The 15,717-nt window shown below is 52.5% G+C and overlaps 1 protein-coding gene and 4 non-coding genes across 8 annotated transcripts in view; 1 reads left to right on the top strand and 4 right to left on the bottom strand.

Annotated features, from left to right (window-relative positions):
* The window catches only part of LOC102461677 (uncharacterized), a 185,343-nt gene that overhangs the window by 124,635 nt on the left and 44,991 nt on the right, over positions 1–15,717 (bottom strand). The gene's annotated exons all lie outside the window — the stretch shown is intronic.
* On the top strand, positions 945–1,018 carry TRNAI-AAU (transfer RNA isoleucine (anticodon AAU)). The gene has a single exon. It is a non-coding gene; the product is annotated as a tRNA-Ile (tRNA).
* On the bottom strand, positions 10,083–10,154 carry TRNAE-UUC (transfer RNA glutamic acid (anticodon UUC)). Its single transcript has one exon. It is a non-coding gene; the product is annotated as a tRNA-Glu (tRNA).
* Positions 11,363–11,444, bottom strand: TRNAS-GCU (transfer RNA serine (anticodon GCU)). Its single transcript has one exon. It is a non-coding gene; the product is annotated as a tRNA-Ser (tRNA).
* On the bottom strand, positions 15,059–15,130 carry TRNAC-GCA (transfer RNA cysteine (anticodon GCA)). The gene has a single exon. It is a non-coding gene; the product is annotated as a tRNA-Cys (tRNA).

The following is a 15,717-nucleotide window of genomic DNA, read 5'->3' as shown; positions in this document are numbered from 1 at the left end:
CCGAGAGTCACAGGTGCCCCTTTGCCTCCTGGGACCGCCCCTCCCTGAGCCGCCAGCCCCCTGTCTCTCACCGTGCGCCCCTTGGGGAGTCCACACTCTCTCCCATTGCCTGGCGGTGACAGAAGCAATGGAGACAGGCCCCAGGGAGCAGAGTTGCCCCCCTGGGAAAGTGCGGGCTACACAGGGGAGAGGCAGCGGCTTCCTCCACATGGTCTCCAGCCGGCCCCCTGGGGGTGGGGCCTTGGCTGCTTCCTTGCTGGCCTAACAAGAGAGCTCTTTGCCCCACCTCCATGAACCTCCTCACAAAGCTGATTGGCTGGCTGAGAATGCCACTCAAGGGCACAATCGCTCAGCTCCCTGGCATGCCCTGAGTGATGGAGCTGACTGACGGGAGGTGTCGGTGGAGCAGGTCAGAAGCCCAGCCCTGTCTCCTGTCACTGGAGAGATGGCCCTGTGCTGGGATATGAGAGTATCCCAGTGATGCTCCTCACAGCCCAGGAGAAGAAGGGGGCTCCGGGTGGAAAGACACCAAGTAAAGCAGGTCCCAGTGGGCATGAACTGGGCACCAGTTTGGCCCAGTTGATTGAGGGGTGGTTGGTGTCATGGGCAGCGCTCAGGACTCAGAACCCTGGAATCTGAGGCCCCTTTCCTGCCTCCCTTTCCGGGCTGACCCAGTGGCCGAAAGGGGCTGCGGCTGCAGCTGGCAGGGAAGAAGCTGGGAGGCAAGGTGCTGGCAGCAAGAGATTCTGGCTGCCTCTTTGCCCTGGGTCTGCCGGCCACCAGCCACCTTGACCAACCCTCAAACCAGCTGGACTAGCCAGCCCACGTCACAGTGAGTCGCTAGTGGCCCTGTCAGAGAAGAGCCATTGGCAGCTGCAGAGACGTCCCTGCTGCTGCCTGAGGCGCCTTTCTTGAAAGGGCCACTGGTGAACTGCCCTTTCATAGGCCAGCTAGCTCAGCTGGTTAGAGCGTGGTGCTAATAGCGCCAAGGTCATGGGTTCAAGCCCCATGCTGGCCACAGGGGTGTTCAGTTTGGTGACTTCCCTTCCTTTAGCTGCCTGCTATGGACAGGGAAGCAGAAAAAAGCAAAAATGGGAGCTTTGCAGGAAGCAGGGCAGAGATCTGGTTGGGGGAGGCTCCACCCTGCACAGCCCCAGTGGCTGAAAGGGCCTGAGCCTGGCTTCCTGTCCCCAAAAGCAGGGGAACTGATGCCCAAATTCCTGCTGCTGCAGTGGCTACCTCAAGGCACCAGGTGGGGGGCAGGCTCTGGAGCCCAAGCCACACGGGGAGACTCAATATGACTGGGAGGCCTGGAGCGTGTGAGCCCTGCACAGAGGCTGCTGCTGGGGGCCTGCTTCAGTGGCCCAACATGTCAAGTTCCTCTGAACCAGCTTCTCCCCCTGGAGCCACCCCCCCAGCGCTGCTGAGGCCCCTGACATGAGGCAGTGGGACCATCGAAGGAAGGTGCCAGCCTTAGCCCTTCCTCCCAGCCTCCTCCCCCTCCCAGGGTCTTTCCCCAGCCCCTCCCCAGTTCTACATTCCCCATGTAAGCGGGGGAATGGTCCCGCTATTGTGGGGAACTTTCCTGGCTTCTATACACCCCGGTGAAATGAACCAGCGAAAGGATCTGAGTCCCCGCTCCCACTTCCTTTACCCCACGGCTCCCTGATCTTGAGGGCTCCCCCTCCACTCTCCTGAGTAGCAGAGCCCTCGAAACCCCAACAAGGCTGGGCCCAGGTTTCCTGGGGCTTAATCCCTGACCTTGTAGTCACTAGGGGCAGGAGTTAGGGTGTCCCCACTCCGAGGTGCTCTCTTTACACTGCAGGCCTTCTTGGCCCAGTGACCACTTCATAAGGTTCAAAGCAAATACAATTTATTAAACATCAACTGATTAAAGAGAATAGAATAAGAAACAATGAGAATGGTTAAATGAGAACACACAGCCCTGCTCTGTAGCACAGGGACATCAACACAGCAGTCTGCAGGGTGTAAGGACAGTCCACAGTCTCTTTCTTAGAGGCCCTGGATATGCTGCGGGGGGGGGGGGGGGGGGCTACAGGCTGGACACGCTAGCTCTGGTAGTGACCACACAGTCTCAAGCTCGAAGTGGCCAGACCCCTCTCCCAGTCCAGAGCCTTTCCCCACACTTTGCTGGTCCCAGGTGCTCACCACATCCAGCTGCAGGCTGTGCTGCTTGGCCAGTTCCAGCTCCTTGTGTTGCTTCTCTGTTCCTTTTGGCTCTGAGCACTGCCAGTCTGCTGCTCAACACAGGCTCTGCACTCCCTGTGCTGTGTATGCCTGGCTCTGCTGCTGCAAAAACTGCCCCTCAGCACAGCTTGCGCTCCTCTTAGCAGTGTCTCAGCTCTCTGTTCCTTTTGCAGGACTCCTTCATACAGCTTGCACTGCTCTTTTCAGCTCTCTGTCTTTGCAGGACCTCTTCTGCACACCGCTTGTTTGTTCAGAGCCAGAGCCAGAACAATCCCCACTTACAACCTGTCAGTCAGGCTGAGCGGGAGTGTTGACTGCTTTCCATTGTCTCTGGGGTCTGTCAGTCTCATGAACCCTTCCCCTTCTGAAGCTGGTAAACCAAAAAACTCCCACAGAGTTTTAGTAAGGGGTAACAGTCCCCTTACATTCCCCCTTGCTAGAATTCTACCACAGCCACAAAATTCACACCATATAAAAAACATTAACAATTAACAAAAACATTTCACATACTTAACATCTTGTTTCTACTGGACATGCGGACACTCATTAAGCCATTACATAGGACCAATAACATAATCATCTCTAAGTTTAACAGGCAATACACCCTTATTAGTTCTCTGGGACCTTCTTACAACAGGTGGTTCATTACCCATATTTTCTATTTCCCTGTCTTCGGGTAATACTGGGTCAGCCTGAGGGATCTGGTCATCCTCGTTATGGACTGTGGTTGCTACCCTCTGTTCCCTTTGGTATTCAGTTTGTGGGACTAGAACCATTCCCCAACTCCTTTCAGTCTCTTCAGGCCGTCCTGATCTACGCCTCCTAGGATTCCTGACTGAACTATAGGTGCAATGTTTTAGCTGGTCTCTATGAACTGTTCTCTCCTGACCTCCGTGTTCAGGTCGAATGGTGTAAACTGGTAGGTCAGGATTGTTATGAGCAACTACAATGTGAGGACTCGACTCCCATTTGTCCTGTATTTTATTACGCCCCCGGTGTCTATGATTACGAACTAGTACACGATCACCAGGCCTGATGAGGGCCCCCCTGGACTTGCGATCATAAGTCCTCTTCCTGCTTTGGGCTGCCTGTTTAGACGTACTGAGAGCAACTTCACAGGCTCTCTTCAGCCTGTCATGGTGACTTTTGACCCAGTCATCCAGATTGGTCACATCATCTTCCTCAGGGCCCTCTCTGTCCAGAATATCCAATGGCAACCTGGGATCTCTAGCAAACATGAGATAAAAAGGAGAATACCCTGTCGACGAATGGATGTGACTATTATAGGCCATCACCAGCTCAGGGAGATGCTCCTGCCAGGCTCGTTTCTTTTCAGGCAGGAGTGTTCTGAGCATGTCATGCATTGTCCGGTTAAACCTCTCGCACTGAGCATTTCCTTGTGGGTGATAGGGTGTTGTTCGGTTTTTGGCTATGCCATACAGTTTACACAATGCTGATATCACCCCCTACTCGAAATTCCTCCCCTGGTCTGAGTGTAACCGTGCTGGACAACCATAATACATAAACCAGTGTTTTAGGAGGGCTTCAGCCGTTGTCTGCGCTGTCTGGTTTCTAGTTGGAACTGCAACAGTGAATCGGGTAAACATATCTGTGAGAACCAGTACGTTCTCAAACCCCTCTGAAGATTTCTCTAGCCGAGTGTAGTCCATTGCTAAGACCTCCATTGGGGCAGTCACGTTAGTGCAGGTCAAAGGGGCCCGAGTGGGCGGAAACACATCCTTGGCTAGGGCACACCGCTTGCACTGACGGATCCATGCTGTTACATCACTAGCCATTGTAGGCCAGTAATAGTTCTTCCTCATCACCTCAAGAGTGCTTCTGTCTCCAAAATGCCCTCCATGGTCATGCCTGGCTTCATAAACTTGTCGGCGAAGTGACACTGGCACCACTAACTGCCACACTTCTTCGCCATCACGAGGATGACAGATTACACGGAACAGCACTCCACGGTGCAACCTAAGTCACTCCCACTGTCTGGTCAGCTTCTTAGACTGAGGGTATTTGGCCCCAAAGCTCCGGTCTGGCCTCATCCGGTTCATGACTGCCTCTAAGACTGGCCCAAGGTCCCCTTCTTTTTGCAGGGTGCGAATTTCTTCCCATGAATACCCTGAGATTATTGCATCCTCACCTTCTACCAGGTTTTGTGATACCTCTTTTACCATCACTTCACCCTCTGGCTTCGGAACCTCTAGCCACAAACAGGCCCACACAACGTCTGCAGGAATGACCAGAAAGTCCTTTTCAAGGTCTTCACCCTCTTCTAATTCCTCTTCCAAAGGCAATCTAGACAGGATATCAGCACTAATATTCTGTCTTCCAGGTTTATACTGTACTTCAAAAGTGAATTCAGCAAGTTGGGCCACCCACCGGTGTTCAATCGCACCTAAGTTAGCAGTGGACAGGTATCGGAGAGGATTGTGATCTGAGATTACAGTGAACTTAGAGTACATTAGATAGTCCTTAAATTTTTCAGTAATAGCCCACTTCAAGGCCAGCAATTCTAGCTTAAAAGCACTGTAGTTTTTGTCATTTCTTTCTGATCTCCTCAGCCCTCGGCTTGCATATGCGATCACACGCTCAACCCCCTCCTGTTTCTGGCTGAGCACTGCACCCAGGCCATGTAGGCTTCCATCTGTTGTCACCATAAATGGCAGGCTAAAGTCAGGATATGCAAGCACAGGTGGTGTCATCAGCCGGTGTCTTAGTTCATCAAAAGCTGCCTGACAGGCATCATCCCATACAAAGCATTGATCCCTTTTCTTCCTTTCACTTGGTTGGCCCACCAATCCATATAGTGGCGCAGCAATGTGTGCAAACTTTGGAACAAATCGTCTATAATAGCTCATGAAACCCAGAGCTTGTCGCACTTGTTTGGCATTCTTCGGGACTGGCCAGTTTTCCAGAGCCCTGGTCTTCTCCTCGTCTACCTGGATTCCATCCTTCGAAATCACATGGCCCAAAAATTTGACTCTCTCACGTAAGAGGCAGCACTTGCTTGGCTTCAACTTCAACCCATGTTCCTTCAGTCGTGTGAAGACTACATCCAGTTTTTCTATATGACTCTCGAAATCTTTGGAAAACACAATAACATCATCCAGGTATATTAGCAAAGTGTCTAGGATGTAATCTCCCAACACCCCTTCCATTAGTCTCTGGAACATAGCAGGTGCATTGCACAAGCCAAATGGCATACGCGTCCATTCAAACAGCCCAAACGGAGTTGTAACTGCTGTCTTTTCCTGGTCCTGTTCTTCCATTGCAACCTGGAAATAGCCAGAAGTCAAATCAAGAGTTGAAAACACTCTGGCACTTCCTAATGCATCCAGGGACTCTTCCACCCGGGGCAGCGGGTAAGCATCCTTGTGTGTTACTTCATTCAATTTCCTGTAATCACAGCAGAATCGCACCCCACCATCCTTCTTTATTACAATCACTGCAGGCGATGACCAGGGGCTGTGGCTTTCTTTAAGGACACCTTGAGCCACTAGGTCCAGGATGTGCCTTTTTACCTCCTGGAACACTTGTGGTGAAATCCGCCGGTGTCTCTGTTTTATTGGGACAGCATCTCCAGTGGGTATTCGGTGTGTCACTGTGGTGGTGTAACCAAAGTCTCGGTCATCCCTGGAAAAGACCTCTTGATGTTTCTCCAGTAGTGCCCGTAAATGGCCAGCCTGCATAGGGGTTAGCTGTTGGAGATCCACTTGGACTGGAATGAGTAACTCTCCATCAGGTGCCTCTTGAGGTGTGGTAACCTGTGCTCCCTTCTCCAACCTTGTCACTAGCAGCTCATCTCCCTTTTCTTCCAGGACCACTCCTCCTGGGGGTACTACTTCTTCGGGTCTGTGTACCTCTGCCACTCTAGTGCGGGGGTACAACTTTATGGCCTTCTTACTTGAGTTTAGCAGCCTGACTGGCACTTTTCCCTTGCTGACATTAGCAAGTACGTTCGCGACCAGTAGTCCATGAGGTAGACTGGCCCCTCGTGTTGGCTCAACAAGCACCCGGTATCCATCGAATCCGCTTAGCACCTGGCAGCGTCCATCAACAATCTTCTCACTCCAGGGAGGTATAACTACCTTCTGTCTCCCTGCCACCTTAACATAGCCAATCTGTCCTGTGGGACCTGGAAAACATCCTTGTCTCTCCACTCGGGCCAGTACCCACTTCAATGCAGCCTTCATCCTAGGCTCCCCATGCCGGTTCATTTCTTGGGTTCCTTCCCCCACTAATAGTAATTCTTTCAGCTCTCTTATTATATTCATCCCGAGAATTCCTGGTACTCTGTTCCCCATCAAAGTCTTTTCCGAAGCTGGATCCTTTAGGATAAAGATGCATTTTCCCGGGATTATCCGACCCATATACCCTACATCAGCTTCAAGGCACCCCACAACAGGGATAGCTAGTCCATTAGCTGCTGTTAGCTGTACAAACCGGGTATTATGCATGGTCAGATCTCTCTCTTTTAAGTAGTTTTGGAAATATGATTCAGAAATAGTGGTGACTTCTGAGCGGCTACGTCTACACTGGCCCCTCTTCCGGAAGGGGCATGTAAATTTCACGAGTCGTCGTAGGGAAATCCGCGGGGGATTTAAATATCCCCCGCGGCATTTAAATAAAAATGTCCGCCGCTTTTTTCCGGCTTTTAAAAAAGCCGGAAAAGAGCGTCTACACTGGCCCCGATCCTCCGGAAAAAGTGCCCTTTTCCGGAGGCTCTTATTCTTACTTCAAAGTAAGAATAAGAGCCTCCGGAAAAGGGCACTTTTTCCGGAGGATCGGGGCCAGTGTAGACGCTCTTTTCCGGCTTTTTTAAAAGCCGGAAAAAAGCGGCGGACATTTTTATTTAAATGCCGCGGGGGATATTTAAATCCCCCGCGGATTTCCCTACGACGACTCGTGAAATTTACATGCCCCTTCCGGAAGAGGGGCCAGTGTAGACGTAGCCAGCCAGTGTCTATCAAACAGCGGGTCCTCACCCCTGCTATGGTTATTTCCACTGTCAAACAGTCCCCAAAAGCTCGACCACAGAAGTCATCAAATGCACTAGCATCATCAGGGTCCTTTTCCTTACTGCTGGCATGCTGCCCTTTTCCGAGGGACAGCCATAGGAACCCTTCTGTCCCTGCTTGGCCTTCCCCTGATGTGCTACTCGATCTTGGTGTCTCTTGGATTCCAGACGCTCGGGATTCCAGTCCCCTCTTCAGTGGACAATCTCGACTAGTATGCCCTGGCCTTTCACAAGTGTAACAAATGTACCTTCCCAGCTCATCCTTTAGTGGGGGTCTTTGGGACCCTGGGGTCCTGGGGTATTTTGGCCAAGTAGTGGAGGAGGTGGATTTTTCTTTCACCACCTCAGTCATTACTTTCAGCATCTCCCCCTGCTGGATTGCCAGTTTTTGGATAGCTTCACTTAAACTTTCCAACGTTAACTGTGTTTGGGGCAGGGCCTTTTCCCCAGTAGTTGCACTGACTAGGCCCCCACTCCGTGTTCGGGAGTTAGGCTTGGCGGTCTCTTCCAAAGGAGCCTCCTCTTCTTCTGACCACATAATGGCAGCCTGCATGAGTTCAGGGAACTTCTTCCCAGGCTCTTCCTTCAACCTTCTCTTCATTTCACGGCGGAGGGAGTCATCCCGGAGCTCAAACACCATCTGTTCTTTCAGCGCCATATCTGCGTCTGAAACTCGTTGAGGGTCTCGCCACTCCACTTTGCTCATTCTCTCCTGGATTTCATAGGCATATGCCCGGATAGTTTCACCAGGCTCCTGCTTTCGCTCAAAGAACTCCTTTAGCCGAGTTCCAATAGGTACCTTGTCTCCATACACTTCTAGGAGGAGTTCAAATACCTTTTTCACATCTTTCTTGTCTGCCGTTGCCATAAACTTTACTGTGGCCTTGGCCTGGCCCTTGAGGTGCTCTTCTATGAAATCCACATGATCTTCTTCAGGTATTCTTAGCACATGCAGAGCTGCCTTCACAGACTTCACCCACTCCTCTACCGTAATGTCTCCTGGCCTAGTTGGGAAGCCACCAAACTCTGCAACCTTCCGCTCCCGTGGGGCATAAATAGTAGGGGGTTTCTTAGCTTCTGCTGGCTGTTGGTCTATAACTGCCTTGACCAGTGATAAGGCTTCTCTACGCTCAGCTCTAGCTTGCTGTAATGCCTCACTTTGGTCTGATAATCTGCGCTGAAGTTCAGCAACCTGGGTCTGTAGTTCTTCAATTCCAGCCATGGTAGTGCTCTCGACCAGGCCTGGCTGGTGCTACCAGAACTCAATGAATAAACCAATGGGGAGGACCCTTTGAATGGGATTCTGTTCGTGACGCCAATTATGTAAGCGGGGGAATGGTCCCGCTATTGTGGGGAACTTTCCTGGCTTCTATACACCCCGGTGAAATGAACCAGCGAAAGGATCTGAGTCCCCGCTCCCACTTCCTTTACCCCACGGCTCCCTGATCTTGAGGGCTCCCCCTCCACTCTCCTGAGTAGCAGAGCCCTCGAAACCCCAACAAGGCTGGGCCCAGGTTTCCTGGGGCTTAATCCCTGACCTTGTAGTCACTAGGGGCAGGAGTTAGGGTGTCCCCACTCCGAGGTGCTCTCTTTACACTGCAGGCCTTCTTGGCCCAGTGACCACTTCATAAGGTTCAAAGCAAATACAATTTATTAAACATCAACTGATTAAAGAGAATAGAATAAGAAACAATGAGAATGGTTAAATGAGAACACACAGCCCTGCTCTGTAGCACAGGCACATCAAAACAGCAGTCTGCAGGGTGTAAGGACAGTTCACAGTCTCTTCCTTAGAGGCCCTGGATATTCTGCAGGGGGGGCTACAGGCTGGACACGCTAGCTCTGGTAGTGACCACACAGTCTCAAGCTCGAAGTGGCCAGACCCCTCTCCCAGTCCAGAGCCTTTCCCCACACTTTGCTGGTCCCAGGTGCTCACCACATCCAGCTGCAGGCTGTGCTGCTTGGCCAGTTCCAGCTCCTTGTGTTGCTTCTCTGTTCCTTTTGGCTCTGAGCACTGCCAGTCTGCTGCTCAACACAGGCTCTGCACTCCCTGTGCTGTGTATGCCTGGCTCTGCTGCTGCAAAAACTGCCCCTCAGCACAGCTTGCGCTCCTCTTAGCAGTGTCTCAGCTCTCTGTTCCTTTTGCAGGACTCCTTCATACAGCTTGCACTGCTCTTTTTAGCTCTCTGTCTTTGCAGGACCTCTTCTGCACACCGCTTGTTTGTTCAGAGAGAGAGAACAATCCCCACTTACAACCTGTCAGTCAGGCTGAGCGGGAGTGTTGACTGCTTTCCATTGTCTCTGGGGTCTGTCAGTCTCATGAACCCTTCCCCTTCTGAAGCTGGTAAACCAAAAAACTCCCACAGAGTTTTAGTAAGGGGTAACAGTCCCCTTACACCCACATAAAAACCAGAGAGTTTGTTCCTTCAAGGGAAAAGTCCTGATTGTGTTACCGGGGGGGGGGGGGGGGGGGAAAGGGGGTGTGTTGGGGGGGAGACACAGAGGGCAAAAAATGAGGAGTAAAGTTAGTTGGAACCAAGGGGCTGGGTTTGCACTACTGCAGAAAAAAGGACTCTGCCCCTGGAGCTGCCCTGTCCTCTCCAGAGCCCTTAGGTTGGCACTGGGGAGGCCTCAGTCCAGACAGTGCCCAGCCAAGGGGGAGGGAAGGGCTGGGGGATGTTCTGAAAGGCTGCTGGCACCATTAGACCCTTTTTTTAGCAGTGAGGGAGAGGTGGGAAAGGGGCCTGAGTTAACCTCTTGGGTCACAGCTGCTGTAACATGTGGCAAGGAAGTTGACTAAGGCCATGAAAGTTGACTATGGAGTTGTTTGGTAAAAGTTGCCCGGGGCTTCCCTGACTGGGAATTGAACCCAGGCCACAGCAGTGAAAGTGCTGGATCCTAGCCACTAGACCATCAGGGAAACATAAAGCATGGCTCCTTGCTCACCTACACTAGCCTTTCACAGGCCATTTAATGTCCACTTCAGGATGGGGGGGAGGGTCCATTCTCCCTTGCCCAGAGGGGACAAGAACAGCCAAATAGAACATCAAAGCAGCCAGACTGGGCCATGCCAGTTTGCCAGACCAAATAACTAGCCCCCCCGCTCTGGAGTCTCTGCCTCTCATGGGCCTTCTCATCCTCAGGCTCCGCTTTGTCTCCAGACAGACCCTGCTCTGCTCCAGCCACCTCCCTCCGGCTGTCACTCCTAGAGCAAAATGCATCCCCTTCATTCTGACTTTGCACCCCTGGGATTTTAGCACTCAGAGCTGCACCTGACACCAGCATTGGCTAGTGAGGGGTCTGAACAGCTTCTGCAGAGAGGGAGAGAGAGAGACAGCCACTGTGGAGCATCCTTGCCAACTGTCTCAGAAAGCAGAGGAATGTAAATTCTTTGTCAGGTGGGACAGTGCCAGAGACAGAAATTCACCTTCTAACTGTCCCTTCTTCAACTTTTAGCTCCTGATTAAGCCCCTTTGAAGAAGCCAGATACACAGGAAGGGCTGATCACACCCCTCTGAAAATCAGCTTTCCATGGGTATCGGTAGCTGGCTCCAAGTCATGGGACTTGAAATCTCATCTAGCTCTTGAAACCAGGGAAGTGTCTCCCACCGCTGCAGCCTCCTGAGGCTCTATGGCCGTGTCTGTACAGCAGGGACAGCAACACTCACAGCCCCACAGGAGGGCCCCTGGCCTAGCAACGTGGCCCCCTGAGCAGCCTCTGATGTTCCCTGCGTGAGCCCCAGAACCAGCCCTGAGTGATGGGGCAGAGGGGGAGCAGCTCACACATGCCAAGGGGCTGGCCAGGGGCAGGACATGAGCCTGCAAGGCAGCAGTGACATCACAAGAAACTTTTGCAGAACCTCAGCTCATTGGCTGGGAGGCAGTGACCTCACAGAGGGGCCATGGCAACAGCCAAGTGGGACAGGCTGCAGGGCTGGGGCATCTCAGAGACCCCCATGGCCTGGCTGCCTGGAGCCTCCTTTGTGAGGTTTCCCCTTGAGGGCAGAAGGGATTGAGGGTCCCAGCTGGGAGTGTCTCTGTGGAGATTTCCCCTGTGGGGCAGGCAGGGTTGCAGGAGGGGCTGGCACTGAACCTCTGGGAGAGGCAAGAGGAAGGGCTGCAAACACCCGATGAGGATGAGAGTTGAACCCATGCGTGCAGAGCACAAAGGATTAGCAGTCCATTGCCTTAACCACTCGGCCACCTCATCGGAGCTGTTATAATTTGCTTTAAATCACCTGAAGTCAGCACTTCAGGAAATCTTTCTGCCACTTGCTGACTGGCCAAGGACACCCAGGGCGGGAAGGTTTTGGCTTTTCACAATGTTCCCTGGGCTGTTGTACAAAGCTCAGTGCTGGTAACAAACCCAAACACCCCACGGCTACAGCTACCCTGCATACTTCTTGCTCAAGAACTGTTTTGTGCAAAAGGTCTTGCCCAACAGTGTGTCCACACTGCCATGTGCTGTTGCACAAGAGAAGTGCTTTTCTCTAAAAGCAGCCATGGCAGTGTGGACGCTCTCCTGTGCAGGAAAACTCTGATGGGCATTTTAGATATGCGGCTTTCTTGAGCAAGAAACCCCTGTTGCTGGTCCACACTGCCTCCTTGTGTACGAGTTCTTGCACAAGAGGGCTTATTCCTCATGGGGAGAGCAATAACTTCTGTGCAAGAAGCCCTGTTGTCTGATGCTGCACTATACATTTACTTGCGCCAAAATGTGCCTTCAGTGTAGACGCTCTGCAAGTTTTTACACAAGAGCAGTTGCTCTTGTGCAAAAAGCCTGCAGTGTAGATGTAGCCCTGCAGTGTAGACACAGTCTGAGAGACACGAGGAAAGGAAGTGGCCAGAGCCTCCCCCCAGCAGGCTGGCCCTCAACAGGACGGGCACGTCTGCACATCACCCTCACCTCGAAGTGAGCTGTGCGGTGTGAGCGGCTGCCCGGGACCCCAGGGGAAGGTCTGTGGGGAGTTTCCAAGGCAACAACAGCTACAAAGTTTCATAATCTACACTCACGTGACTGTGATTTATTCCTCCACTGGCAAGTGTCTCTGAAGGGATGAGAAATGCAGGGCCCAGGTGCAGGGAGCCGGGTCACAGTCCTGGCTGAAGCCTGGCGACAGAGAGAAGAGGCCAATGCAAACAGCCCCATGGCAGTGAGGGAGTCAGTAGGTGGGTGGGTTGAGCAGGGAGCTGGGGGCAGAGTTCAGCTCTAACTCACTAGGGGTGCATCCCATAGCTCAAAATTATCAATGCGCCTATTTTGAAATAGCTTATTTTGTAATTTGGGGCTGGCTACACAGCACTTCGAAATAAATCCCCATGCAGGGACGTCGGAATAGCGAGCCTGTTATAGCTTGAAATAAGGGGCTTGCTCTTAAGACGCGTCAGTGTGATATGAGCACCACGTCCCCTAAACCTCCGAGCTAGCCGGCCCACAGGTGTGAGTCTCACAAGTAGACTCGCAGGGATGTTGTGGGCTCTGGAACAAGGTGGGTGAGGCAGCAAAGCCTTTTGCAGGCAGGGGAATTAGCTCAAGTGGTAGAGCGCTCGCTTAGCATGCGAGAGGCAGTGGGATTGATGCCCATGTTCTCCAATTACAGCTCTCTCCTTTAATTTCAGTGGCCCCCTCCCTCTTCCTACCTCCTCTCCCAAAAGAGACAGACCCCCCAGCAATTGCCATGCTGCAAAGCAGAGAGTGGAGATATCCAACTCACCAGCCCATGAGGCTCTGGGGTGCAATGGAAAGCATGTTGGACTTCTAAGCTGTAGTGGTTAATGTGAGCCCAGCTAGACATTCAAAGATTGTGGGTTCAAGTCCCACCAGAGTCACTTTAGCTGCTTCCTAATTTCCAGGATGCAGCTTTTACAGACCAGTCAGTCCTTAGGCTGACACTGGGGTGGGCTGGCATCCAGGCAATTCCCAGCAGACCCCAGTAAGGGTGGAGGGAAGGGCTGGTCCTTGGGGTTAGGGCTGGGGGTTGTTCTGAAAGGACCATTTTGTCCCTCCCTGTCTCCTACTAGTGCTGAGCAACACTCAGGCTGTGACACGGCTGCCAAACACCCTGGACAGTTAATAATGAGCCAGACGGGTTTGTTGGCAGCTCAGTGTGCGGAGCCTTAGATGAAACATTTAAAGGTCTCTGGTTCAATCCCAGGCTTTGGCATGTCTCTCGGTGCAGCAGGGCCCTCTCTGCTCCCCTTGTCATGCTCGTGCCCTGTGACATCCCCTCATCCATCCTGGCAGCAGCCCACCTTTGCTTCTAAACCTCCCTCAGAGTGGCTGCTTCTGCTTCCTTGGCTAAAGTCCCTCCCCCTGTGCGTGTGGCTGGCAGGGATTGCTAGAGGGATCCATTTACATGTAGCTTCACTGAAACCCCCCTCATTGGCCTGCGCCCAGGTCAGTCCATGTGTGTTAAAGGGCCTCAGGGAGCACAGAGCAGAGGGATCCCCTCGACACACACACACAGTCCCAGCCCCAAGCCTCCCCCATATCCCAGATCCTGTGCCCTGACTTCTCTACCCTCCCACATCCTCACCCCTGCCCTGAGCCCCCCCCCACTCTCACACACTCCCCAAATCCCTGCCTTGAGCCTCCCACACTCCACATTTTAATTTCTTACAGGTACTGTCCTATCACAACCCCTCCCCCCACTTCCTGCCTTGAGCCTCCCCCTCCCTCCTGTCCGGCCCAAGGGGTGGTGCCCAATAGAACAGTCCCTGTAAGAAATGTGTCACTTTCACCCCTGGGAGCAGCTCAGCCAGGCAAAGGGGCTGCCTGGGGCAGGACATTAGCACTGGAGGGCAGGGGTGGGTGTGGCAGTGACATCACAAGGGCCTTTTGCAGCCCCTCAGCTTATTGGCTAATGGAGGTTGGGAGGTGATGACCTCACAGAGAGTCCATGACAATGGCCAGGTGGGACAGGCTGCAGGGCAGGGGCCATCTCAGAGACCCCCCCCCCCCCCCCCGATGGCTTTGCTGCAGGGAGTCTCCTTGAGAGTTGCCCTTGAGGCCTTTTCGGAGCCTTCTCCTTTCCCACGACTAACTGACCTAGATGACAGACGTCTCTGTGGAGAAGGGAAGAGCCTCCGAGAAGGCCTCTGTAAATGCAGCAGGGGAGTTAGCTCAAGTGGTAGAGCGCTTGCTTAGCATGCGAGAGACAGTGGGATTGATGCCCACATTTTCCACTCAGGAGGGCAGCTTCCAATTTTTCTTTTCACTAGCAGAGCCAGCCATGGGGCTAAGTGGCTCCCTAACTCGCCCCAGCCCCCACTTCCTACTTGCTGTCCCCAAAACCAGCCATGTTGGGGCAGAGAGCTGCTGGACACCAGCCCTCCTGGGCCAGACAGGAGCACTGGAGACAGGTTGCAGGTGGGGCAGAATTAGCTCCATTGGAAAAGTGCTGCCTTTGCAAGTGAGAGGTAGCAGGATTCACTCCCATCTTCTCCCACCGGCTCGCTGGTGCTGAGGGGCCGGCCCCTTTCCTGCTGCCCCAACTCTTATTCCCACAATGCACTTTGTGCAGGGGCCGCTGGTCTTTCTGCCAAGGTGCGTGGCTGGGAGCCAGGACTCAGGACCCTTCCTAAAATATACAAATCCCCCGCCCGCCTCAGGGGCCAGGTGGGTAACTTGCCTTGCATATGTGACAGCATCAGACTCCTCCCACCCGCCTGCTCAGTGCTGAGGGACAAGTTTGCCTGGTTTATGCGTATTGGTGCCAGAAAACATTAAGGGTTTGTATTCTTTTAAAGCAGGCACATACAACAGAAATCCAGGATGCAATAGAACTGGAGAGATAAAGGTTTCTATTGAAAGAAGATTTTTCAAGGGGGCACTTGGATTTGAACCAAGGACCACTTGATCTGCAGTCAAACACTCTGCCACTGAGCTACACCCCCACACAAAACAGATACCTGTAGCCCGTGTTGTGCACTAGGCAGGGAACATATGCCTTCAGCCCCTGTTAGGCACTGGGCAGGGAACATGAGGCTTTTGTGTGACACATCTCAGGTGGGATGGACCCTCACTGACCCCAGATTGTGATGGACCCTAACGAGGAATTTGTCCTGAACGCAGCAGAGCTGGGGCAGGACACAGGTTCTGTCTACACAGAAAAGTTATTTTGGAATATGGCCATTTAGAACAACAATGCCAAAGTCTGTGCAGCAATTCCGTTAATGTGAAATAATCTAAAATAACAGACGGGTTATTCCAGCTTCTGCAAACCTCACTCTATGAGGAATAACGCCTGTTCCCAATTAGCTATTTCAGAATAATGCGTGTGGAGATGCGCCACTTCTGCTATTTCAAAATGACCCCTCCCTAGGCCCATTCTAAGTTATTTCTCCCAGGGCTCTAAATCAGTAGCTCCTCTGCATTAGGGGAGCCTGACTCGGACTATTCTGAGGTTTCTCTGCAGTGTAGACGTGCTAGTTCAAAATAAACTATTTTGGAATCACTATTTGAGACCAGCTTATTCCAAAAT

This window comes from Pelodiscus sinensis, unplaced genomic scaffold (assembly GCF_049634645.1).
Source record: "Pelodiscus sinensis isolate JC-2024 unplaced genomic scaffold, ASM4963464v1 ctg35, whole genome shotgun sequence".
NCBI lineage: Eukaryota > Metazoa > Chordata > Testudines > Trionychidae > Pelodiscus > Pelodiscus sinensis.
Note: the sequence above shows the minus strand (reverse complement) of the source record. Positions and strands in the feature narration are given on the sequence as shown.